Source organism: Hemitrygon akajei, chromosome 31 (genome assembly GCF_048418815.1).
Source record: "Hemitrygon akajei chromosome 31, sHemAka1.3, whole genome shotgun sequence".
Taxonomy (NCBI): domain Eukaryota; kingdom Metazoa; phylum Chordata; class Chondrichthyes; order Myliobatiformes; family Dasyatidae; genus Hemitrygon; species Hemitrygon akajei.
Genome location: NC_133154.1, coordinates 4,002,527 through 4,027,822, shown reverse-complemented (window position 1 = coordinate 4,027,822; position 25,296 = coordinate 4,002,527). Strand labels below are relative to the sequence as shown.

At 47.9% G+C, this 25,296-nt stretch overlaps 1 protein-coding gene across 2 annotated transcripts in view; it reads right to left on the bottom strand.

The window, feature by feature from the left end:
• The window catches only part of LOC140718966 (interleukin-2 receptor subunit beta-like), a 70,205-nt gene extending 46,209 nt beyond the window's left edge, over positions 1-23,996 (bottom strand). Inside the window, exon 1 of one of the 2 annotated variants that reach the window (XM_073033259.1) lies at positions 23,844-23,996. The gene's annotated coding sequence lies outside the window, so the exon portion shown is untranslated. Of the gene's footprint in view, positions 1-21,964; positions 22,029-23,843 lie in introns of those variants that run through there. The other variant, XM_073033261.1, reaches the window with a different exon arrangement.
• Positions 23,997-25,296: the final 1,300 nt, after the last annotated feature.

Genomic DNA, 25,296 nt, shown 5'->3' with positions numbered 1-25,296 from the left:
TGCCCCACCCCGAATTCCTCCCACAGTCCAAAGATGTAAGTTCATCAGTGATTGTAAACTGCCCCGGGATGAGGTTAAGGTTAGCTGGCTTTGTCAGAGGTTGCTGGGGCAGTGGGGCACCTACCACCCTCTGTGTGTAACAACTTGCCTCATGGAGCTGCTTTAAACTTCTCCCCCTCTCACCTTGAAACTATTTGACATTTCCACCCTGGAAATGCATTCCTGAGTACCTATCCTCCTGAATGATCGAACAGGGAGGGAGGGACTGAACGACCTCCTACGATCCTCTGAACGCAGCCGAATAGCCGAAAGCGGCTCAGCCTCAGGAGGAAACTATTTGATCAACAGGACGGTAAAGATAGGACAACTGTAAAATCAGACTGCTGAGGTACGTTTGAAGTTGCTTGCCTGAATCAGTCATCTCGTGAATTTCAATAGGTCCTAAATTTACAGGTTTTTATTTATTTATTGGAATAGAGTGTGGAATAAGCTCTTCTGGCCCTTCCAGCCCAGTAAACCCGGATTTAACCCTCCTCTAATTATAGTGATCAGTTGACCTACCAACCCAGAAGTCGTTGAACTATGGGAGGAAACGTACCCACGCGGTCACAAGGAGAACGTACAAACTCCTCACGGACAACAGCTCATTCCCTGCTCCCACTCACTCAGTAAACAGAAAACTCTGTTTATCCTCAGTATCACCCCTATCTTTGCATGATGAGAGACACTCACACAACCTCAAACTTAACAAATTTCCAAACACAGGGGATTCTGCAGATGCTGTAAGTCCAGAGCAACACATGCAAAATGCTGGAGGAACTCAGCAGGTCAGGCAGCCTCTGTGGAAATGAGTAAACAGTCAATGATTTGGGCTGAGACCCTTCATCAGGACTTGAAAGGAAGGGGGAAGATGTCAGAATAAGAACCTGGGGAGAGGGGAAGGAGGCTAGCAAGAAGATGATAGAATCATGGAGTCATTGAAAAGTACAGCTTAGAAACAGGCCCTTTGGCCCATCCAGCCCATGCTGAACCATTTAAACTACCTACTCCCGTTGACCTGTACTGGGACCATAGCCATGCATACCCCTCCCATCCATGTACCTATCCAAACTTCTCTTAAACATTGAAACCAGGCTCACATGCACCACTTGCACTGGCAGCTCGTTCCACACTCTCATGACCCTCTGAGTGAAGAAGTTTCCCCTCATGCTCTTTCACCTTTCTCTCTTAACCCATGACTTTATGGTAGCCCCACTCAACCTCGGTGGAAAAAGCCTGCATGCATTTACCCTGTCTATACCCCTCATAATTTTGTATACCTCTGTCAAATCTCCCCTCAATCTTCCACATCAAATAGGCTGAACTTGGAGTATCACGTGCATTTCTGTTCACCTACCTACAGGAAAGACGTAAGTAAAGCTGAACGAGTGCAGGGGAAGTTTACAAGGGCACTGCTGGCACCTGAGGACCCGATTTACAGGGAACGGTCAGGACTTTATCACCTGGAGTGCAGGGGAATGAGAGGAGATCTTGATAGCATTTGTAACCTGTTTCCCTCTCTGCCTCTTTATGGAGGCCTACAAAATTACGAGGAGTAACGATAGGGAGAATGCATACAGGCCTTTTCCCTTCAGGTTGGGCGAGACTAGGACTTGAGGCCATAGGCTTGGGGTGAAAGGTGAAGTATTGAAGGGGAATCTGAGGGGAAAGGTCTCCACTTAGAGGGATCGAGCTGCCAAAAAGCGGTAGATGCAAGTTCAATTGTACCATTTCAGAGGAGTTTGGATAGGAGGGGTAGGGAGGGTTATGGAATATGAGTCCTTGAAAGTGAGTCCACAGGTTGTGGGAACCGTTGAGTGATGGGGGGAGTGAAATTGAGTGACATTATCCCCTCTAGTTCAGGAACCTGATGGTTGAGGGGTAATAACTGTTCCTGAACTTGCTGGTGTGGTGTCCACTGGGACCACCGTTCTGGTCGGTTTGGATTTCATTTGCCCCCTTCCACCTTCACTGCCCCTTACACATCTTCGACTGCTCCTGCATCAATTAGTCTACATACAGAATCCCATATACAATCCCATCAGAGATCTTCCTTTCTCTTGGGTACCACAGTAGCGTAACGGTTAATACGATGTCATTACAGCTCGGGGCGTTACAGTTAAATCGGGGGTTGCTGGGCAGCGAGGCTTGAAGGACCGGAAGGGCCTACTCCATGCTGTATTTCAATAAATATTCAGGGAATGAAGGAATATGGGTCCCTACAGGCAGTGGTGCTGAGATAGAAAATCAGCCATAATCTTATTGAATCAGTGAGCAGACACTTGGGGCCAAATAGACTGCTGCTCCTTTACCCTTCTGTTTTCACACCCCTCTTTTTTTCATTCTCTGTGAGGCAGCAGTGCCTTACCTTTTCAAGGTGAGGCTGAACATGTCCAGACCACAAAACAATTGGGAATCTCCTTTGACAGCCTCTCCCGCTTAACTGACTGTCAAACCACTCTAATGATTTGAATGCTGCTGATGTATCCCGAACATCTCCACGTATTAAAAAAATTATGAGAGAGGGGGATAGTGGGAAGATTCTCAGAAGTGGGAGGTGATAGATGACAGTGATAAAGAGTTGAAGATGGTGTTATCAGATAGAAGCATGGACTAAAAGGAAGGAGGTGGGGAGGGGGAGCCAGTGGGAGGAGTAAGTGGATGGAGAGGCTGGGGGAGGAGAAGAGAGGGGAGATCAGGAGGAGAGAGAAGTGAGAGAAGGGGCTGAGGGGGTCAGAGAAGAGAGGGGAGATCAGGAGGAGAGAGAGGTGAGAGAAAGGATCAGTCACTCTTTGTGTAGCCCCATTCGTGTGTACCCAGTCCGAATATGGGCGCAGTAGTGAGGTCCCAGCTGGCCGTTACTGGGGACACACTGCACGCCTGCCTCCTATGTGCACTGCCTAGAAATCAGCGTACGATTATTTTGAAGTGTGAAGATGAAAATGTTTGGCCCCGGCTTGCACTTGGTGCTCACTTGTGCTATGTTTAGACCCAGAGTCAAAGATGAAAGAGCACACCTATATGGGTAAGCTGTTATAAATATGAAACATCATCTGATAACTCCATGTTGAGGTGCAGGTTCTTGTACACACGGATAGAAAGATTTGTAACCCAAATACAGTGCTACTAAACAGGCAGGAAGCGGTTGGTCTTTATCAGGTTTTCACTCAATTGCAGTTCAGAGAAGCCTCATGCTTCTACGCCAACACCTCGACCTCAAGAGAAGTCAGAGAACTTTGTAGCTAATTAAATACCTCTGGTGATTGGGAAGCTGGGAAGCAGGGAAGCAAATTCTCAGGCACAGTCACCGAGGACAAGGTGGGGACGGTGTAGGCAGTGAGCAAGGTGTAGACGGTGAGGATGGTGTAGGTGGTGAGGACAGTGAGGCGGTGAGGATGGTGTAGGTGGTGAGGACAGTGAGGTGGTGAGGATGGCGTAGGCGGTGAGGATGGTGTAGGCGGTGAGGATGGTGTAGACGGTGAGGACGGTGTAGACAGTGAGGATGGTGTAGACGGTGAGGATGGTGTAGGTGGTGAGGACAGTGAGGCGGTGAGGATGGCGTAGGCGGTGAGGATGGTGTAGACGGTGAGGATGGTGTAGACGGTGAGGACGGTGTAGACGGTGTAGACGGTGAGGACGGTGTAGGCGGTGAGGACGGTGTAGACGGTGAGGATGGTGTAGACGGTGAGGATGGTGTAGACGGTGAGGACGGTGTAGGCGGTGAGGACGGCGTAGACGGTGAGGATGGCGTAGACGGTGAGGACGGTGTAGACAGTGAGGATGGTGTAGGCAGTGAGGATGGTGTAGACGGTGAGGACGGTGTAGGTAGTGAGGATGGTGTAGACAGTGAGGACGGTGTAGACAGTGAGGATGGTGTAGACAGTGAGGATGGTGTAGACGGTGAGGACGGTGTAGACAGTGAGGACGGTGTAGGTAGTGAGGATGGTGTAGACGGTGAGGATGGTGTAGACGGTGAGGATGGTGTAGACGGTGAGGACGGTGTAGGTAGTGAGGATGGTGTAGACAGTGAGGACGGTGTAGACAGTGAGGATGGTGTAGACAGTGAGGATGGTGTAGACGGTGAGGACGGTGTAGACAGTGAGGATGGTGTAGGTAGTGAGGATGGTGTAGACAGTGGAGATGAGAATGCCACCACCTACAATCATAGTGTTGAAGAATCTTGCAGCAGGACTGAAGAGTGGGAAAATCTACTCGTGCTCTGACTTGCATTGTTTGAATTCCTTTAATAAATGTTGAATAGAATGTGTGTTGATAATTTGTGGGCTTGCTGTAGGATTGGTGCAACTGGGTGTTAGAAGATTGATGCAGACTCAATGGGCTGAATGGCCTGTTTCTCTCTCTATCAATGGCTCTGTGTGATAATCTGGTCATTTTCATATATTTTGGAACTGCATCACTGGCCATTATTACAATGTTTTGAAATTCCTATATATGTCAAACCAGCTGCCAGTGGAAATGGTGGAGGCTGGTACATAAGATATATTGAAGAGCTATATGGACAGGTATATGGATGACATTAGATTATAGGGCAGCAACGTAGGCCCTCCATCTCTATCTGTCAACACTGTCACTCTCATATATAGAAGGATTCTCCTTTGCTGTTTCCTTAACAATTTTGTTTGACCATTTAGGGTTGTTATCCCTGAGCTGAACCCCCGAACCTGGAGGACCGGTGGACCACTCTTAGTCTGACCTCTGCCCGTTGACCTGTTTGGCATGGGTGACCCTACCAAGAGCCAAAGCATAAAGCCCGACTCCAGCCAACATGGCTCTCCGGGTCATTAAGGCGTTCGAGCCTCCAAACCCTACGACAAGGTTATGGTCCACTTGGAGCCAAGTGCCCCTACCATTGTAGGGTTGGGAATCCCTGGATTAGAGGGACATGGGCCAAGTATTGGGAAGTGGAATTAGCTTGAAGGTACATGTATGGACCATCAGCACACGTATGAGCCTTTCCCTGTTGAAGGGGACCCACTGGTCAGAATTCCCATGGATGACAGAGTGGCCTGTTTCCAGTCTGTACACCTCCGCAGCATGACTCACTGACTAAGAGAAACAGATCTAACAATTCTGAGACAAGAGAAGCTTGTAAACCCATCCGCTCTATCCGCCAGAAGTGGAACTTCCCGGTGGCCAAACGTTTTATTTCTAATTCCCATTCTTGTTCCGACATGTCGGTCTATAGCCTCCTCTTCTGCCAAGATGAGACCAGCCTCTGGGCGGAGGGGCAACTCTCTCTGGGTAGCTTCCAACTTGATGGCATGAATATGGATTTCTTCTTCCTATTAAAAAAATTCTCCTCCGCTTCCCCTCGTCTATTCCCCACTCTGGCCTCTTTCACCTTCTCACCCGCCTCTCGCTTACTCAGGGGGTCCCCTTCCCCTTCCCTTTCTCCCATGGTCCATTCTCCTCTCTTATCAGATTCCTTTTTCTCCAGCCCTTTACCTTTCCAGCCCACCCGGTTTCACCCATCACCTTCCAGCTACCCTCCTTCCCCTCCTCCTGCCTTTTCATTCAGACACCTTACCCCTTCCTTTCCAGTTCTGATGAAGAGTCTCGGCCTGAAGGATCAACTGTTCCTTCGTTTCCATAGATGCTCTGGATTTCCAGCGTCTGCAGAATCTTTTGTGTTTAGAAGCTTGTTAAGCTTGAGGTGGGGTGTGTGTGAAGAAGGCATATGTCTGACATGGGGTAAAAGCAGGGCTGATGATGAGAATAAGCTGTAAGCAAGGTTATCCAGTTAGTGAGTGAGCGGGAACGGTCAGAGAGTGAAAACTCGCCGCTTCCTGTAAGAAGTTCGTACGTTCTCCCCGTGACCAGGTGGGTTTCCTCCGGGTGCTCTGGTTTCCAGTTGGAAGGTTAATTGATCATTGTAAGTTGCCCCATGATTAGGCTAGGGGTAAATCAGAGGTTTCTGGGTGGTGTGGCTTGCAGGGCAGGTCCCGCTCTGTATCTAAATAAATAATTAAACAAAGAAGTGCTGTTTTGGTCACCGAATTACAGGAAGGATATTAATAAGGTTGAAAGAGTGCAGAGAAGGTTTACAAGGATGTTGCCGGGACTTGAGAAACTGAGTTACAGAGAAAGGTTGAATAGGTTAGGACTTTATTCCCTGGAGCATAGACGAATGAGGGGAGACTTGATAGAGGTATATAAAATTATGATGGGTATAGATAGAGTGAATGGTAGCAGGCTTTTTCCACTGAGGCTAGGGGAGAAAAAAACCAGAGAACATGGGTTAAGGGTGAAGGGGGAAAAGTTTAAAGGGAACGTTGGGGGGGGGGCTTCTTCATGCAGAGAGTGGTGGGAGTGTGGAATGAACTGCCAGATGAAGTGGTAAATGCGGGCTCACTTTTAACATTTAAGAAAAATTTGGACAGGTACATGGATGAGAGGGGTATGGAGGGATACGGCCCAGGTGCGGGTCAGTGGGACTAGGCAGAAAAATGGTTCGGCACAGCCAAGAAGGGCCAAAAGGCCTGTTTCTGTGCTGTAAAGTTCTATGGTTCTATGGTTTTGAAGAAGTTGCAAAAAGAGACAAGAGAAACGGCGATAACATTTCAGGTCAGACACCCTGTAATCCAGGTTGCTCAGGGCAAATTGTCTGAAGGAAGGGCAAATTTGAAGGCAGAATACAGGGTCAATGGCAGAATTCTTTGCTGTGTGGAGAAACAGACAGACCTTGGGGTCCACGTCAATAGTTCCCCTCAAAGCTGCTGCACAAATTGACAGGGTGGTGAAGAAGGCGTATGGTGTGTTGGCCTTCATTATTCGGGGAACAGAGTTCAACAACCGCGTGGTAATGTTACATTCTATAAAACTCCGGTTAGACCACTTTTGGAGTACTGTGTTCATTTCTGGTCACCTCATTATCGGAAGGATGCAGAAGCTTCAGAGGGGGCGCAGAGGAGATTCACCAGGATGCTGCCTGGATTAGAGAGGGTGCAGAGGAGATTCACCAGGATGCTGCCTGGATTAGAGAGGGTGCAGAGGAGATTCACCAGGATGCTGCCTGGATTAGAGAGGGTGCAGAGGAGATTCACCAGGATGCTGCCTGGATCAGAGAGGGTGCAGAGGAGATTCACCAGGATGCTGCCTGGATTGGAGAGGGTGCAGAGGAGATTCACCAGGATGCTGCCTGGATCAGAGAGGGTGCAGAGGAGATTCACCAGGCTGCTGCCTGGATTAGAGAGGGTGCAGAGGAGATTCACCAGGATGCTGCCTGGATCGGAGAGGGTGCAGAGGAGATTCACCAGGCTGCTGCCTGGATTAGAGAGGGTGCAGAGGAGATTCACCAGGATGCTGCCTGGATTAGAGAGGGTGCAGAGGAGATTCACCAGGATGCTGCCTGGATCAGAGAGGGTGCAGAGGAGATTCACCAGGATGCTGCCTGGATTAGAGAGGGTGCAGAGGAGATTCACCAGGATGCTGCCTGGATCGGAGAGGGTGCAGAGGAGATTCACCAGGATGCTGCCTGGATCAGAGAGGGCGCAGAGGAGATTCACCAGGATGCTGCCTGGATTAGAGAGGGTGCAGAGGAGATTCACCAGGCTGCTGCCTGGATTAGAGAGGGTGCAGAGGAGATTCACCAGGCTGCTGCCTGGATTAGAGAGGGTACAGAGGAGATTCACCAGGCTGCTGCCTGGATTAGAGAGGGTGCAGAGGAGATTCACCAGGATGCTGCCTGGATTAGAGAGGGTGCAGAGGAGATTCACCAGGCTGCTGCCTGGCTTAGAGAGGGTGCAGAGGAGATTCACCAGGCTGCTGCCTGGATTAGAGAGGGTGCAGAGGAGATTCACCAGGCTGCTGCCTGGATTAGAGAGGGTGCAGAGGAGATATACCAAGATGCTGCCTGGATTAGAGAGGGTGCAGAGGAGATTCACCAGGATGCTGCCTGGACTGGAGAGGGCGCAGAGGAGATTCACCAGGATGCTGCCTGGATTAGAGAGGGCACAGAGGAGATTCACCAGGCTGCTGCCTGGATTAGAGAGGGTGCAGAGGAGATCCACCAGGCTGCTGCCTGGATTAGAGAGGGTGCAGAGGAGATTCACCAGGATGCTGCCTGGATTAGAGAGGGTGCAGAGGAGATCCACCAGGCTGCTGCCTGGATTAGAGAGGGTGCAGAGGAGATTCACCAGGATGCTGCCTGGATTAGAGAGGGCGCAGAGGAGATTCACCAGGCTGCTGCCTGGATTAGAGAGCATGCCTTATTTATTTATTGTGGAATAGGCCCTTCTGGCCCTTCAAACTGCACCACCCAGAAATCCCTGATTTATCCCAAGACTAATCATGGGAAAATTTACAATGACCAATCAAGCTACTAACCTGTTCATCTTTTGACTGTGGGAGGAAACCGATCACCTGTGGACATGGGGAGGACGTACTGACTCCTTACAGAGGACACAGGAATTGAACTCCCAACTCTGATGCCCCAGTCTGTAAGTGCTACCCTAGCAAGGCACCCTGTTTACATCCCATTGATGGCTTTGCTACCTGCTGGCTCCTGTTACACTCTCCACAAAACCTTGGTCCAACTCCAAACTTTTTTGGGGGGGGTGGGGTGAAGATGAAGTGGGGAGTGTGTTGGAGCAGGAAGTAAGATGCAGACTAGAAACATAGAAAACCTACAGCACAATACAGGCCCTTCAGCCCACAAAGCTGTGCCGAACACGTCCCTACTTTAGAAATTACCTAGGGTTACCCATAGCCCTCTATTTTTCTAAGCTCCATGTACCTATCCAAAAGTCTCTTAAAAGACCCTATCGTATCCGCCTCCACCACCGTTGCTGGCAGCCCATTCCATGCACTAGAGGAAAACCTCGTACTCTGCCTGGGTAATTACAACCCAACGGCGTGAGCACTGCATTGTCTAGCTTCAGGTAACCGCTCCCCCTCTGTCCTCCAGATCTACCCTGTTCCTCCTACACACCCCGTCACCTGGTTTCTTCCCCACTTCACCTGCCTATCACCCAGAGACTCCTCCTTCTTGCTCCCCTCCTCCCACTGTCCCACCTGCCTCCCTCCCTCCCTTATTTGATTCCATGCATCATCGACCTGTCCACCTCCACCGAACACCTCCCAGCCCCACCTCAAGAGAGGCTGGAAATCTCAAGCAACATGCGAAAACTTCTACACGTGTACCGTGGAGAGCATTCTGACAGGCTGCATCACCAGCAGAAATGGGGGGGGCGGGGAGCTACTGCACAAGATAAAAGAGCTGACAAGATAATTAGTCAGCTCCATCACGGGTACTAGCCTCTGCATATCCAAGGTACCTTCAATGAGCAGTGCCTCTGGAAGGCCGTGTCTGTCATTAACGGCCCCCAACACCCAGGACATGCCCTCTTCTCATTGCCACCATCAGGGAGGAGGTGCAGGAGTCTGAAGACACACACTCAATGATTCAGGAACAGCTTCTTCCCCTCTGCCATCCGATTTTTGAACGGACGTTGAACCCCTGCACACTACCTCACTACGTTTTTGCACTTCTGTTTGTTTACAGTACTTATTTTAACTTAATAGACGTACTATATACAATTATTGTAATTCAGTAACAAATTTCATGACATTTGCCAGTGATATTAAACCTGATTCTGGTTCTGATTCTGATAAAATGCTGGAGGAACTCAGGGCCAGGCAGTATCTATGGAGGGAAATAAACAGTCGGGACCCTTCACGGGGACCTTTGAAGGAACGTAAATCAGAATTACGAAGGCCCTGTTGAAAGGTCTCATCCTGAAACATTGACTGTTTATGCCTCTCCATAGATGCTGCCTGACCTGCTGAGCTCCTCCAGCATTGTGTGTGTGTGTGTGTGTGTGTGGGTGGGTGGGGGTGGGGGTTAGTCACACTCTTCCCCCATTCATCTGTCAGTCACCCACATAACCAGACATTATCTGCCACCTCTTGGTCTTCCACTATACCTCCACCTCCACCTATCAGCCCTGATGAAGGGTCTTGGCCCAAAATATTGACTGTGCATCTCTCTTCAAGCTGCTGCCTGTCTCACTGAGTTCCTCCTGCATATTGCAGCAAGTTCTATGCCTCTTATTGATAAGCTGTCATGGAAAATTTATCGCCTAAGTGTATAGTGTTGTGAGAGTGTGGTACACTGATGCTTCCCACCACCTGTGGGTAATTGACCTTTATGTTTCTTAGTTGTGCTTGCCCTAGGGGTACGAATGTGGCTTCTATTTTTACCGATGACCCATGTCCTGCAAACACTTTAAGTGTTTGTATCTACAGTATCTGCAAGACCGCACTGACGGCTGGGGTTGCCGGGAGAGCAGGCTGCAGATCGGACAGTGGTCACCTCTTCCTCTCCCCAGCTGAAGCTGAAAGGACTTCTTTCCGCTCGCGGGCCTTTTGCACGCATACAAACCGGCTGCCCCACACCTCCCTTCCCTCCTCAATGGTTCCATTTCATCTCAGAGAATGGATACAGTGTACAACCTGAGATTCTTACTCTTCACAGACGTCCGTGAAAACAGAAGAGTGCCCCCGAGAGTGAATGGATGTGAAACTTCCCTCCTCCCACGCAGAAACAGCAGCAAAGGGTCATCCTTCCCCCCCCCGTTTACTTCTGCAAAAAGCATCAGTCTTCCCACCACCCACTGAGCAAGCCCCCAAGCAATAGCAAAGCCCCCAGAGAGAGACTACGATCTGCAATGCAACAAAAACTAATTGTTCACCAACAATTCGACATGCCTTGGGCCCTCCCTCTCCCTAATAAAGGGACAGAAAGATGTCACCCTTCCCACAATGAGAGGGTAAACCAATTCCCCACTCAAGCTCCCATCTTACCTCTTCTCTTCTCGTCACCTGTCTACCACCTCCCCCAGTCCCCTCCTCCTTCCCTTTCTCCATGGTCCACTCTCCTCTCCTATCAGATTCCATCTTCTTCAGCCCTTTAGCTTTACCACCTATCACTTCCCAGCTTCTTACTTCATCCCTCCTCCCCCGCCCACCAGGCTTCACTTCCTTCTCCGCTCCCACCAGCCCTGAAGAAGGGTCTCAGCCTGAAATGTTGACTGTTTATTCATTTTCGAAGATGCTGCCTGACCTGCTGAGTTCCTCCAGCGTTGTGTGTGTATGTGTGTTGTCCTTTGGTTGACCCCACCTCAACAGATGAAAATCTGATGAAGGGTCCCAAACCGAAACATCAACTGTTCCCCCCCCCCCCCCCCCACAGATGCTGCCTGACCTGCTGAGTCTTTTCTGGTTCTGTACTAACAGTGCGGTGTCTAGTTCTCAGCTGGGAACACTGGGAATTCCTCATTGGTAGAAGAGCGCTCTGCACTCCAGTCTCCCCTTTTCCTCCCATTTGCCCAATGGTAGCCAGGGAATAGGCTGTATTTGAGGAGCAGTCCTCCTGTTAGCGGTGCTCATTGTTATGGGCACCTTCAAGTCTAGTGTCAACCACTCATTTAGAAGTTGTGGCTCACGAGCCCAAATCAAAGGCAGGTCAAATCAAGTCATTAGACCATAAGACTACGGAGCAAAATTAGGCCATTTGGCTCCATTCCATCTTGGCTGATTTATAATCCCGCTCAACTCCATCCTCCTGCCTTCTTCCCATAACCCTTGATGCCCTGACTGATCAAGAATCTACCATCCTGTACTTTGTGACTTGGCTTCCACAGCCATTTGAAGCAATGAGTTTCACAGATTCACCACCCTCCAGCCAAAGGAATTCCTTCTCATCTCTATTCTAAAGGGACATCCTTCTATTCAGAGACTGTGCTCTCTGGTCCCAGATTCATCCACTACAGAAAATATCTTCTCCACATCCACTCTATCTAGGCCTTTCAATATTCTATAGGTTTCAATGAGACCTCTTCCCCCCCCCCCCCAATCCCCCACCTCATTCTGGGCCAGACTGCAGGCCCAGGGCCACCAAATGCTCCTTATATATTAACCCTCTCATTGCCAGAATCATCTCATTAACCTCATCTGGACCCTCTCCAATGTCAGCACATCTTTTCTTAGATACAGGGCCTAAAAAATGCTGACAATGCCTTATAAAGCTTTCATCCTTGCTCTTCAAAGATTCAAAGTCCATTTATTATCGATGTATACAGAATACAGCTCTGAGATTCTAGTCCTCTCAAAGTGAATGTTAACATTGCACTAACCTCCCTTACCACTGACTCAACTACAAATTAAGCTTTAGGGAATCCTGCACAAGGAACTCTGATTTACGCCTTTGATCTTTAAATTTTCTCCCCATTTAGAAAATTGTCTATGCCTTTATTCCTTACCAGTGTGCACGGCCATACACTTCCCTACACTATATTCCATCTGCCACTTCTTTGCCCATTCCCCCAATTTGTCTTTCTGAAGTCTCCATGCTTCCTCAATACTACTTATCCCTCCATTTACCTTCGCATCATCTGCAAAAAGCCATTATTCCATCATTCAAATAATTGACATACTGCATAACCCAACACCGACCCCTGCGGAACACCCACTAGTCACCAGCAGCCAACCAGAAAAGGCCCAGTTTATTCCCACTCTTTGCCTCTGCCAGTCAGCCAATCCTCTATCCACACAGGTATTGTTTCTGTAATATCATGCGCTCTTATCTTTTAGCAGCCTCATGTGCAGTACCTCGTCAAAGGTCTTATGTGCAGGTAACACACATAATCTGCACTCAGTGGCCACTTTATTAGGTACACCTGTATGCCAGCTCATTACTGAAAATACCTAATCAGCCAATCATGTGCCAGCAACTCAATGTATAAAGGCATTCAGAAATGGTCAAGAGGTTCAGTTGTTGTTCAGGCCAAACACCAGAACGGGAAAGAAATGTTATCTAAGTGATTTTGACCGTGGAATGATTGTCGGTGCCAGATGGGGTGGTTTGAGTATCTCAGAAACTGCTGATCTCCTGGGATTTTCACACACAACAGTCTCTAGAGTTTACAGAGAATGGAGAGAAGAATGAAAAAAACATTCAGTGAACAGCAGTTCTGTGCGTGAAAGCCCCTCGTTAATGAGAGAGGGCAGAGGAGAATGGCCAGACTGGTTCAAGCTGACAGGAAGGCGACAGTAACTCAAATGATCACGCGTGTTACAACAGTGGTGTGCGGAAGAGCATCTCTGAACATGCAACACGCCCGAATTGAATCTTGGTGGATGGGTTACAGCAGAAAAACCACCAACATACTCTTAATGGCCACTTTATTAGTTACAGGAGGTTAATAAGGCCACAGAATATAAATGGTACATTAATAATACAAGACGTTGAAGGGGAAAAAAAAGACAGAAAATATAATCACTAACATTGATCAGAAAAGCACCCTTATCTCTAGGAATACCACTATTTGCCTTTCCCCGTTCTAAACTTGACCATTTAACTTGGCTCTATATTGACTGTCATTTGGTACCCATGTGTTTGATGTTCCTAGAAAATTGACCATTGCACAACAGTACAGGCCCTTTGGCCCACAATGTTATGCTGAGTGTTTAGCCTACTCTCAAATCAATCTAACCCTTTCCTCCTGCATAGCCCTCAATTTTTTTCTACATCCATAGGCCGTGTCATTTGATGTAGGCAATCATGGTCTTTCCCTGACCATAATTTCTCTACAGAAGAGGTTTGCCATTGCCTTCTTCCGGGCAGTGTCTTTACAAGACGGGTGACCCCCAGCCATTATCGGTACTCTTCAGAGATTGTCTGCCTGGCGTCAGTGGTCACATCACCAGGACTTGTGATCTGCACCAGCTGCTCGTACGACCATCCACCACCTGCTCCCAAAAGTATCAGACTCTACCACCAACCCTGGGAGTGCATTCTAAGCATTTACCACTGTTTGTGTTAAAAACCTATCTCTGACACCTCCCCTAAGTTCTCCTCCGCTCACCTTAAAAGGATGCCCTCTGGTATTAGACATTACCACCCTGGGGAAAAATCTGTGGCTGTCCACTCTTCCTGTGCCTCTTACCATCTTGTACACCTCTATCGAGACACCTCTCATCCTCCTCTGCTCCAAACAGAACAGTCCCAGCTCACCCAACCTTTCCTCAGAAGAGAAACTTTCTAATCCAGGGAGAATCCTGGTAAATCTCCTCTGCACCATCTTTAAAATCTTCCACAGCTTTCCTATAATGAGGAGACCAGAACGGATCACAAAGTTCCAGGTGTGCTCTAACCAGCTGTATCATTACCTTGAAGCTCTTGCACTCAATCCCCCAACTAATAAAGGCCATCTACCTCAAGTCACCTCTCACCTTCCTTCACTCAAAGACAATAACCCTGGCTCACTCAAACTATCTTCTGCTAACATCGCTGATTTTGTGGCATCTTATCAACAGCTGGTGAAGTCTGGTGTGAAGATCAGCCAGGGATTTGGGTGAATGGCAGAATGGATATAAGCGCTGTAGGTTCACCTCCTATACTTGGTCACCGCTGTTCCCTCGGTAGCTGAAATGCTCTCGCACACGCAGCATATGCTGCCACACAGCTAAATATGTTAATTGACAAATACCTCTAATTGATTATGAATTAATGAATATAGTCCATAAATTGTATAAATGATAAACACACCATAACCTCTACTTTGAAAAATTTTAGAGCTTCAATCTACTTACATTGTCAGAGTTTCAAAATAGCACTGTTGCAAATTGCAACAATAAACACAGCATGGAAGTCGGGAGCTCATTGTTAATAGACTGCTGAGCGCCAATACCATCTAAGTTTAAAAGTTTATGAAAAGTGAAAGATTTTTGTAATGTATTTCATTTTAGCCTTCAATGAATAATTATAGTCAAAAGTATGTTCATACTATGCATATTACAAAAAAGCATTTAAAGTGCCACACAGTTTTCAGGCCATGTGAACAATGTTCAGTCTGCACAGTGACCAATGCACATAGTTGGAAGGTAGGTTCCTGGTCTATTCCTCACCCTAATTCTTAAGTCTTCGACTGGACTAACTCTGCCCCAGAAGACTGGGCCGGTGGAAGAAAGCATCTCACCAGGCTCTTCTGGTGACTACGTGGTACAATTATTTCAGATCATAAACACGGGGAAAGCCTGCAGATGCTGGAAATCCCGAGCGACCGCGTACAAAATGCAGGTCGGCTGAGGAAGGGTCTCCGCGGGGAACGAGTTAAACGCAGAAAGACATCCTCAGGATCTCGCTACTGTCTGATTCCCGCAGACTGCCACCTGGTTTTTCAGTGAAACTCGTGGTCGGAACAAAATGAGTGACAAATTCCATGTCCACCGTTACCGCGTAGTTAATACTCGCGGCTTTTAGGGAACCAGGTACCGGTTGCGTCAGAATTTACGCAATTCAAGGGGAAGGATGTGGCTAACGCTATTAGAATCACGGAGTAATTTCCACTCAGAAAGGTCAGACGAAAAAAACCCGATCGTTACAGAGGGTTCTGTCTCGCCAGAACTCCATCAGTTCCAGGAGCGGACGCTCGGCCTCTCCAGTCTGTTCCGAATCGGGTTACCGGCAGTGGGGTCTCACATCCGCGATACTATGAGTCGGGGTAACAGGGGCAGGTCAGTGCAAGGACTGGCTCCCCGGCTCTCTGCCCCCCTAACCCCATCCTCCCCACCCCACCCCCCCCGCCCCACAGAATGCTTCTGTGTCCCGGAAACGAACCGGACCGTCCGCTTCCCCTCCACAGACGCTGACTGACTGACCCTCCAGCAGAGGGCTCTTTTGCCCCATCCCAGTGTGAATACCACGCTAGGTAGGAACAGAACCAAGGTTGAATATCATAAAGGCAACATAGGGTGGAGATGGGTTCTTCGGCCCATCTCAATCATGCCAGCCCTTTGTGTTTGCTTACTTACTGTCCTTCAAGTCAAACAACCCGACAGCCCTCTCTTTAACCCTAACCTAATCATGGGCAATTTAGAATGACCAGTTAGCCTATCCAACTGACTTCGGACTGTGGGAGGAGTTGGGAACACCCGGAGGAAGCCCCGACGTTCCAGACAGTTAACCTCAGGATTCAACTTTGAACTCCAGTGCCCCGAGCTGCAATAACATCACACTAACTGCTACACTACCATGGCTCCCACAACCCTCCCCTCCTCAGCTAGTTCCCCTTGCCCGCATTTGCCCGAGGTTCCTCCAAGTTTTCTGATGGCATGGCATCATAGCGGTCAGTGCAACGCGTTACGGCACCAGCAACTAGGGTTCAATTACCGCTGCCTTCTGTAAGGAGTTGGTACATTCTCCCCGTGACGGCGCGGGGCTCCGGTTTCCTGCCGCAGTCCACAGACGTAGCGGTTGGTGGATCAGTTGGTCACATGGTGTGACTGGTCAGCACGGGCTCGTTGGGCCAGAAGTGCCTATTACCGTGTTGTACCTCCAAATGAAAAATGTACTGATCCAAGTGTCTTTTAAATGTTGTTATTATCTCTGCCTCGGTCACATCCTCTGGCCACTGGTTCCACTTACCCACCACCCTTGCCCCTCAGGTCTCTCCCCTCTCACCTTCAACCTCTGCCCTCTAGTTTTTGCTTCCCCTTCCTTTGGAAAACATACTCTGTATTAGAGTCAAAGATTCATAGAACACCACAGTGCAGAACCAGGCCCTTCAGCCCATCTAGTCTGTGCCAAACTGTTATTCGGCCTAGTCCTGTTGATCTGCACCCTCCATAGCCCTCCATGCCCTTCCCATCCATGTAGCTATCCAAATCTTTCCTAAGTATGGAAATCGAACCTGCATCCGTCACTTCCACTGGCAGCTCGTTCCACACTCGCTTCACTCTCTGAGAGAAATAATTTCTCCACAGGTTCCCCTTCAACATTTCACCTTTCACACATAACCTATGACCTCCAGCTCTAGTCTCACCCAACCTCAGTAAAAAAAAAGCCTGCTAGCATTTACCCTATCTATACCCCTCATATTTTGGTATACCTCTATCAGATACCCCCTCATTCTCCTAGACTCTTTAATAAAACTCTTACCTATACAACCTTTCCCTATTACTCAGACCCTCAAGTCCCAGCATCATCTTTGTAAATTTTCTCTATACTCCTTCAACCTTACTGATACCTTTGTTATATTCTGCTATCTTCAGTTATAAAATGTCACCCATGCTTTCTGGTGGTTCCATGGATGCTCTCTCCCACATCCCAGCCCCAGGTATCTTCCCAGCATTAGACCCTTGAGATCTCAGTGCTTTGGCAGTTCTTTCTTCCTACTACTTCTGCTCTACCCTGGCCAGATTATGCTTTGTTGGCATCCAACTCTGGTAGCTTCTAGTATTCCTGTTTTCCCCACCATCCAGGACAAGCTCTCTTCTCACTGCTGCCATCAGCAGGGAGGTACAGAAGCCTCAGGTTCAGGAACAGTTATTACCCCTCAACCATCAGGTCCCATATCACCAGGTTCAGGAACAGTTATCATCCCTCAACCATCAGGTCCCACATCACCGGGTTCAGGAACAGTTATCACCCCTCAACCATCAGGTCCCACATCACCGGGTTCAGGAACAGTTATCACCCCTCAACCATCAGGTCCCACATCACCGGGTTCAGGAACAGTTATCACCCCTCGATCATCAGGTCCCACATCACCGGGTTCAGGAACAGTTATTACCCCTCAACCATCAGGTCCCACATCACCAGGTTCAGGAACAGTTATCACCCCTCAACCATCAGGTCCCACACCACCAAGTTCAGGATCAGTTATCACCCCTCAACCATCAGGTCCCACACCACCAGCTTCAGGAACAGTTATCACCCCTCAACCATCAGGTCCCACATCACCAGGTTCAGCAACAGTTATCACCCCTCAACCATCAGGTCCCACACCACCAAGTTCAGGAACAGTTATCACCCCTCAACCATCAGGTCCCACACCACCAGGTTCAGGAACAGTTATCACCCCTCTATCATCAGGTCCCACACCACCAGGTTCACAAACAGTTATCACCCCTCAACCATCAGGTCCCACATCACCGGGTTCAGCAACAGTTATCACCCCTCAACCATCAGGTCCCACACCACCAGGGTCAGGAACAGTTATCACCCCTCAACCATCAGGTCCCACACCACCAAGTTCAGGATCAGTTATTACCCCTCAACCATCAGGTCCCACACCACCGGGTTCAGGAATAGTTATTACTCCTCAACCACCAGGTCCCACACCACCGGGTTCAGGAACAGTTAATACCCCTCAACCACCCGGCTCCTGAACTAGAGGGGATAACTTCACTTAGCTACATTTGCCACATCATTGAAGATGGTAAGACCACAAGACATAGGAACAGCCCATCGAGTTTGCTCTGCCATTCTATCATGGCTGATTTATTATCCCTCTCAACCCCTTTCTCCTGCCTTCTTACCATAACTTTTGATGCCCTGACTAATTAAGAATCCATCAACTTCCACTTTAAATATACTCGATGACTTAGCCTTCACAGCCGCTGAACTGTTCCCACAAACAATAGACACATTTTCAAGGACTCGTAAGCACATTTTCCCAATACATATTATTATTTATTTTTTTTAGTTTTTCTAGTTTTGTATTTGCGCAGGTTGTTGTATTTTGCACACTGGTTGTTTGTCCATCCTGATGGGTACAGTGTTAGGTTGATTCTATTGTGTTTCTTGAATGTATTGTGAACACCTACGAGAAAAGGAATCTCGGGGTTGTATATGGTGATATACACTATATCCACTTTGATAATAAATTTACTTTGAATTTTGATCTTCTCTCCTCCCAGCAGTAGTCTCCAACCTCTGTCCTGCCCCCTCCATTCCAACTTGCCCCATCTGCCTCTCATCTCCTTTTCTGTCTGCCTCAATTAATCGCTGTCTGCTGACTCACTGCTCTCCCTTCCTCAAACTTTCACCCCTCCTCAGTCCATCAATCACCTCCTGTCTCATCACGACCCCCTCTTCCTCTTTATACCAATCATCACCCATCTCCACTCCTGGTGCTCATTAAGGGTTTTGACCCAAAATGTTGGCAATTAGAGTGATAGAGCTAGAGCCTTGCAGTTCAGAAACAGGTTATTCAGCCCAACTTACCCATGCTGGCCAAGATAACCACCAAAGCTGGTCCCATTTGCCTGTCTTTGATCCATAACCTTTTTGTTCTTTCCTATCATGTACTTCTCCAAATGTCTTTTAAATGTTGTTAACGTACCTGCCTCAACATCTTCTTCGTTTCATCTGCAGAACACCCTTTGTATGAAAATTGCCCCTCTGGTCTTTTCCCTCTCATTTCAAACCCTCTAGTTCTGGATTCCCAAACCCTGGGAAAATGACTGTGCGCATCCCACCTGTCTATGCCCCTTATGATTTCATGCTCCTGTCAAGCCTGCACAGGCAGGCATATCCCGGTCTCCACCCAGCTAACTGAAGTCACCTGCCACTCGTTTCCAGCTCATCACCTGCAGCCTATTTAAACCCGGCTCTCATCCACAACCCCTGTTCACTCATCGAACCAGCCAGTCTTACCCCTAGCCATCAGTTACCTTGTTGCTTTGTCATGTTTAATATTTGTTCTCTCTTGTTTTGTGGCCTCCTCATGGCTGGTATGGAAACACCAGTGCTTTTCAACAAAAAATCCGACAAAAGGTAGTGGATTCAGCCCAGTACATCACGGGTAAAGCCCTCCCAACCATTGAACACATCTACACAAAATACTGTCATAGGAAAGCAGCGTGCATCATCAGATATCCCCACCACCCAGACCTTGCTCTTTTCTCACTGTTGGGTAGAAGGTACAGGAGCCTCAGGACTCGCACCACCAGGTTCAAGAACAGTTACTACCCCTCAACCATCAGGCCCTTAAACAAAAGGGGATAACTACACTCTCTCGCTCCATCATTGAAATGTTCCCACAACCAGTGATCTCACTTTAAGGACTCTTTATCTCATTATCTCATGTTCTCATTATTTATTGCTATTTATTAATTTTTGCATTTGCACAGTTTGTTGTCTTCTGCACTCTGGTTGATCTTTCATTGATCCTGTTACAGTTACTATTCTGTAGATTTGCTGAGTACGCCCACAGGAAAATGAATCTCAGGGTTGTATTTGGTGATATGAATGTTCTTTGGTGACAGGAATAAAATTTACTTTGAACTCTGAACTTTGAAAATCCTCTCAGGTCTCCTTGAAATCTTTCTTTCCCTTCTCACCTTATACCAGGGGCTTCTAGTTTCAGACTCCCACCCTGGGATAAAGAGATTATCTATACCCTCCCCCATGAATTTATACACCTCCATCTGTTCACCCCTCAGCCTCCTACACTCCGACCTATCCGGGTTTTCATTAAAACCCAAGATCTCTAATTCCAGTAAGAGCTTGAGGATCTTTTCTGAGGCTCCTCAGTTTAGAGACATCCCAGCTTTTGCCAGGTCACCAGAACTGCTCACAAAGTGCCATCTTACCGTGATTGGAGCAGCTGTAACACGACTTCTTCACCCCCTGCCTACTTGAGTCTCCACTTTCAGGGAATTGGGTAGCTGTACCCTTAGGTTCCTAAGTAAGGAAGGGCACTTTTGACAAAGCTCTATAGGTGTGTAGCGGAGAGTATACTGACTGCCTGCATCGCAGTCTGGTTTGGAAACAACAATGTCCTTGAACGGAATACCCTGCAAAAAATATTGGTACGGCCTAGCCATCATTGTAAATCCCTCCCCACCATTGAGCACATCTACATGGAACGCTGTCGCAGGAAAGCAGCATCCATCATCAGGGACCCCCACCACCAGGCCACGCTCTCTTCTCGCTGCTGCCATCAGGAAGAAGGTACAGGAGCCTCAGGACTCGCACCACCAGCTTCAGGAACAACCATTACTCGTCAACCATCAGGCTTTCGAACCAAAGGGGATAACTTCACTTAACTCCATTGAAATGTTGCCAGAACCAATGGGCTCACTTTTAAGGACTCTTCATCTCATAATGATAATAAATAAATAAAGAATATATACGCGTTTGCGCAGTTTGTTGTCTTTTACAATCTAACTGAGCTTTCACTGATTCTGTTATGGTTATTATTCAATAGAGCTACTGAGTATTAAACAAGAAAATAAATCTCCGGGTTGTATATGATGACATATATTCACTTTGATTTTAAATTTACTTTGAACGAATATCAAGTATTTGAGGCCAGAAGTATAAAGCTTAAATGTGAGACTCTCTCCCAGCTCCTTTCTAATGAGTTACTCTTTAGAGAAGCCCAGACTGTGTTGGCTTTCTGGATCTCGTTATCACAAGAGATTCTAGAAATCTGGAGCAGCACACTAAAGTGCTGGAGGAACTCAACATGTCAAGCAGAACATGAGGTGTTTGGTTGATGAGGCTACCACATATTCCATCTGGTTAGCCTCCTTGTATTCTCACCTGCCTATCTTCTCCCTCTGGTGCTCGTCCGCCTTCCCTTTCTCCCATAATCCACTCTCCTCTCCAATCAGATGCCTCCTTCTCCAGCCCTTGACCTTTCCCACACACCTGGCTTCACCTGTCACCTTACAGATAGCCTCCTTCGCCACCCCCACCTTATTTTATTCTGGCATCTTCCTCCCTTCCCTTCCAGGCTTAATGACGATCTTGACCTGAAAGTGTTTACTCATTTCCATAGATGCTACCTGACGTGCTGAGTTCCTCCAGTATTTCGTGTGTGTTGCTCAGGGTGTTCAATCAGATGGATGACAGAAAAATAGAGGGTTATGTAGAAGGGAAGGGTTTGATTGATCTTGGAGCAGGTTATAAGGCTCGCACACGATGGGCCAAAGGGCCAGCGCTTTGCTGTAGTGGGCTATGTTCTATGCTCTAGTTTGGCCTCCGGTTAAAGTCAGGAGCCAGGCAGCTGAGACAAGAAGCTAAATCTGTGTCAGAATGATATCCAGCCAACAAGCTGTTAAAAAGTTATAACCCCTTTCATTCAATTTAGAAGAAAAATTAGTAATTTACCGGATCTTCTGGTGTGCACTGTGGTTCATCAGGACACTGTTGTGGTTGATTTGCTTCCAATGGGGTTTTTTTTATAACTATGTTTTAATATTTCACGACACTGCAAACTCCTGTGTCAGTTTCAGTTTGCGCTGTCAGCTGAAATACGCACAGAAAATGCGGCGTGCTGATTGATTGGATGTTTCTCTCAGAAGACCAATCGGTACTGGGATGGATTGATAAGGAACAGCTTCTCCCCAACTGCTATTGACTCTTGAACCATTTGCCTCCTCCACATCCCCTTCTCGGTGGCTCCTGGCCTCGTCAATCTATTCCTTTTGGTCTTTCTGCTGTTGTCGTGTTTCCATTTTGACTCTGCAACACTTCTGCCTTTAGTACGATCTTTGCACGCTTGCACTCTCACTGTATTTACTATCGCCGTGCACACAGCGCACTCTGCCAGGTTCATGCGAGCAAGGAATTTCACTGCACCGTGGTGTACGGGACGCTGAACTGGTCCCGATCGGAATCTGATTGCCTTTCGAGGTTAAGCTTGTCAGCCTGTCCCCAGCTGGAGGTCAGACGGGATTTGGGACAAGGTCAAATGATCCAGGAAATGCTGGGAACAAAAGCTTGAAGAACCACAATGTTTTGGGAATAGCTTCTTACCCTCAACATCAGATTTTTGAACAGTCCATGAACCCACAAACAATATCTCACTATTCCTCTATCGCACGATATACTTACGGTATCTCTCTGTCTCTACGTCTGCCTTCATGCCCGACTCTCTGTCTGTCTGTCTATGTAAAACAGGGGTTCCCAACCTTTTTTATGCCTTGAACCAATCCCGTTAAGCAAGAGATCAGTGGACCACAGGATGGGAACCCCTGGTCTAAAAAAAACACACACACACAAAACACTCAGCAGGTCAGGCAGCATCTATGGAGAGGAGCAAGCAGTCGACATTTCATCTGAGAGTCTTCATCAGGTCCTGACCTGCTGAGTTCCTCCAGTGTTTTTTACATGTTTCTCTACATCTGCACCTGCAGAACCTCTTGTATCTGTCTGTCTGTCTATCTAAAGGAACACATGCAAAACGCTGGAGGAAATCAACGGGTCAGGCAGCATCTGTGGAGAGTGTCTGGTTATACTTCAGATTTTTGACATCACCCCCACCATCAACATTGGGCACCCAGAGGAAGCTCTCTACCCCAGAGGACCAGATACCCCCCGATCCAGGACTGAGCAAAGGCATCGGGAGAAGGAGCCTCTTCCAACAGTGTACCAGGCGCTACCCGAATGTCAGTGGGAGCCACCACCTCAGCAACGACCTACTAGATGGGTTGTTAGACACATCCTACTCCAGTCCTGAGTCAGTCTGTGCATCCCACACCTCAGACCTGAGAGAGAGAGTGAGTGTGTGTGTGTGAGTGTGTGTGTGTGTGAGTGTGTGTGTGAGAGAGAGTGTGTGTGTGTGTGTGAGAGAGTGTGTGTGTGTGAGAGAGAGAGAGAGAGAGAGAGTGTGTGTGTGTGTGTGTGTGTGTGTGTGAGAGAGTGTGAGTGTGTCTGTATGTACAGGTGCACTTAATAATCAATGATTAATGAAGAGTGTAAGTGTCTGATGTGCTACAGTAACAGTGCAGGACAGGACATAAATGATATTATAAGTTAAAAAAATAATTAACAGTATATGAGAGGAATAACATAAACATCTTCAGCCCGTAGTTCAGGACCAACTGTAACCTCTGCCTTTGTTAGAAACACATCTACGAATTATACCCGTGCAGATATTAATGACCCAGACCGACGAGCCAGCTTCAGCTCAGCATCTGGCTGTCCCGCTGTACCACTGCGATATGTAGCCCGCGCCAAACAAACAGAAGGAGAAATGCATAGTCACCTCCTGGAGCTCGTCAGCGGACCCAGCAGCGAGGCGTGTGACAGGAGCCGAGTGCAGCCTGCGACCTGAGGTGACTGAGACAGGAGCCTCACAGGATGTCAGGCGGAGAGCGCAGTAACCTCAGTCTGTGGCGTTTCTCAGACGAGCCGAGCTCATTATGACAGAGAGCTGCAGCAAAGGCGCTGAGGATGGAGTGGCTAGAAATGCTTTGTAGGTGGTACTGCGCTGATCAGGAAGGTGAAAGGTAGCATTTCCTTTTGACAGAACTGATGGAGGAGCTCAGCAGGTCAGGCAGTGTCTGTGGAGAAGAATAAACAGTCAATGGGCTGAAACCCTTCATCAGGACTGAAACGGAAAGAGGCAGAAGCCAGAATAAGGTGTTGAGCTTCTTCACCCTCTTCCTCTCCAGTCCTTATGAGGACTGTATTGCTATCATACAGTATTTGGGGAGATGTTCTCTCTCCACTGAAGCTGCCAGAACAACTGAGTATTTCCAGCGATTTATTAGACTCACAGCATCTGTTAGATCTGCATCATAGGCACACAGAACCTGTTAGAAGAACACAAGAAATAGGAGCGGGAGTCGGCCATCTTGCCCGTTGAGCCTGGTCCGCCATTCAATAGGATGATGGCTGACCAGGGTGAGGACTCATTTCCACCTACCTGCCTTTTCCCCATAATCCATAAATCCCCTGCTATGTAAAAACCTAACTGTGTCTTACATATAATAACAAGTTACTTCTCCTCGAGTCAGGTCGGCTGGTGGCACAGCGACATCAGCGCCGGACTCCGCAACGGAGGTTCCCAGGTTCGAATCCAGTCGGGCCATTCCCGAGCACGCTTTCCATCCTTGCCCGGTTCCTTGCTCACAACTCGGCCTCGTAAAATAAAGAAAAACACTGCAAAATGTCTGTGTGAGGAGTGGTGCGCCACCCAGTCTTCCGTTCCGCACCCTGTAGGGCATGAAAATGCCCGACACTGGCCTCTCAGTCCTGAGGTGACACTATCATCATCTCCTCAACCATCAGGCTCTTGAACACTTGCCCATCATTGAAATGTTTCCATAACCAATGATCTCACATTAAGGACTCTTCATCTTATTATCTATTTATTTAGCCATTTATTTATATTTGCATTTGCACAGTTTGTTGTCTGCTACACTCTGGTTGATCGCTCATTGATCCTGTTATTCTATAGGCTTGCTGAGTATGCCCGCAGGAAAATGAATCTCGGGGTTGTATGTGGTAATATATATGTATTTAGGTAATAAAATTCACTTTGAACTTTTGAAATATATCTGATCAGGCAGCCTCTACCCTTCCCTGGGCAGAGAATTCCACAGTTTTACTATTTTCTGGAAAAATACCCTTCTCATTTCCATCCTAAATCTATTCCCCCAAATCTTGAGGCTGTGTCCCCTAATTTCGTCTCACCAGTCGGTAAAAAAACAACT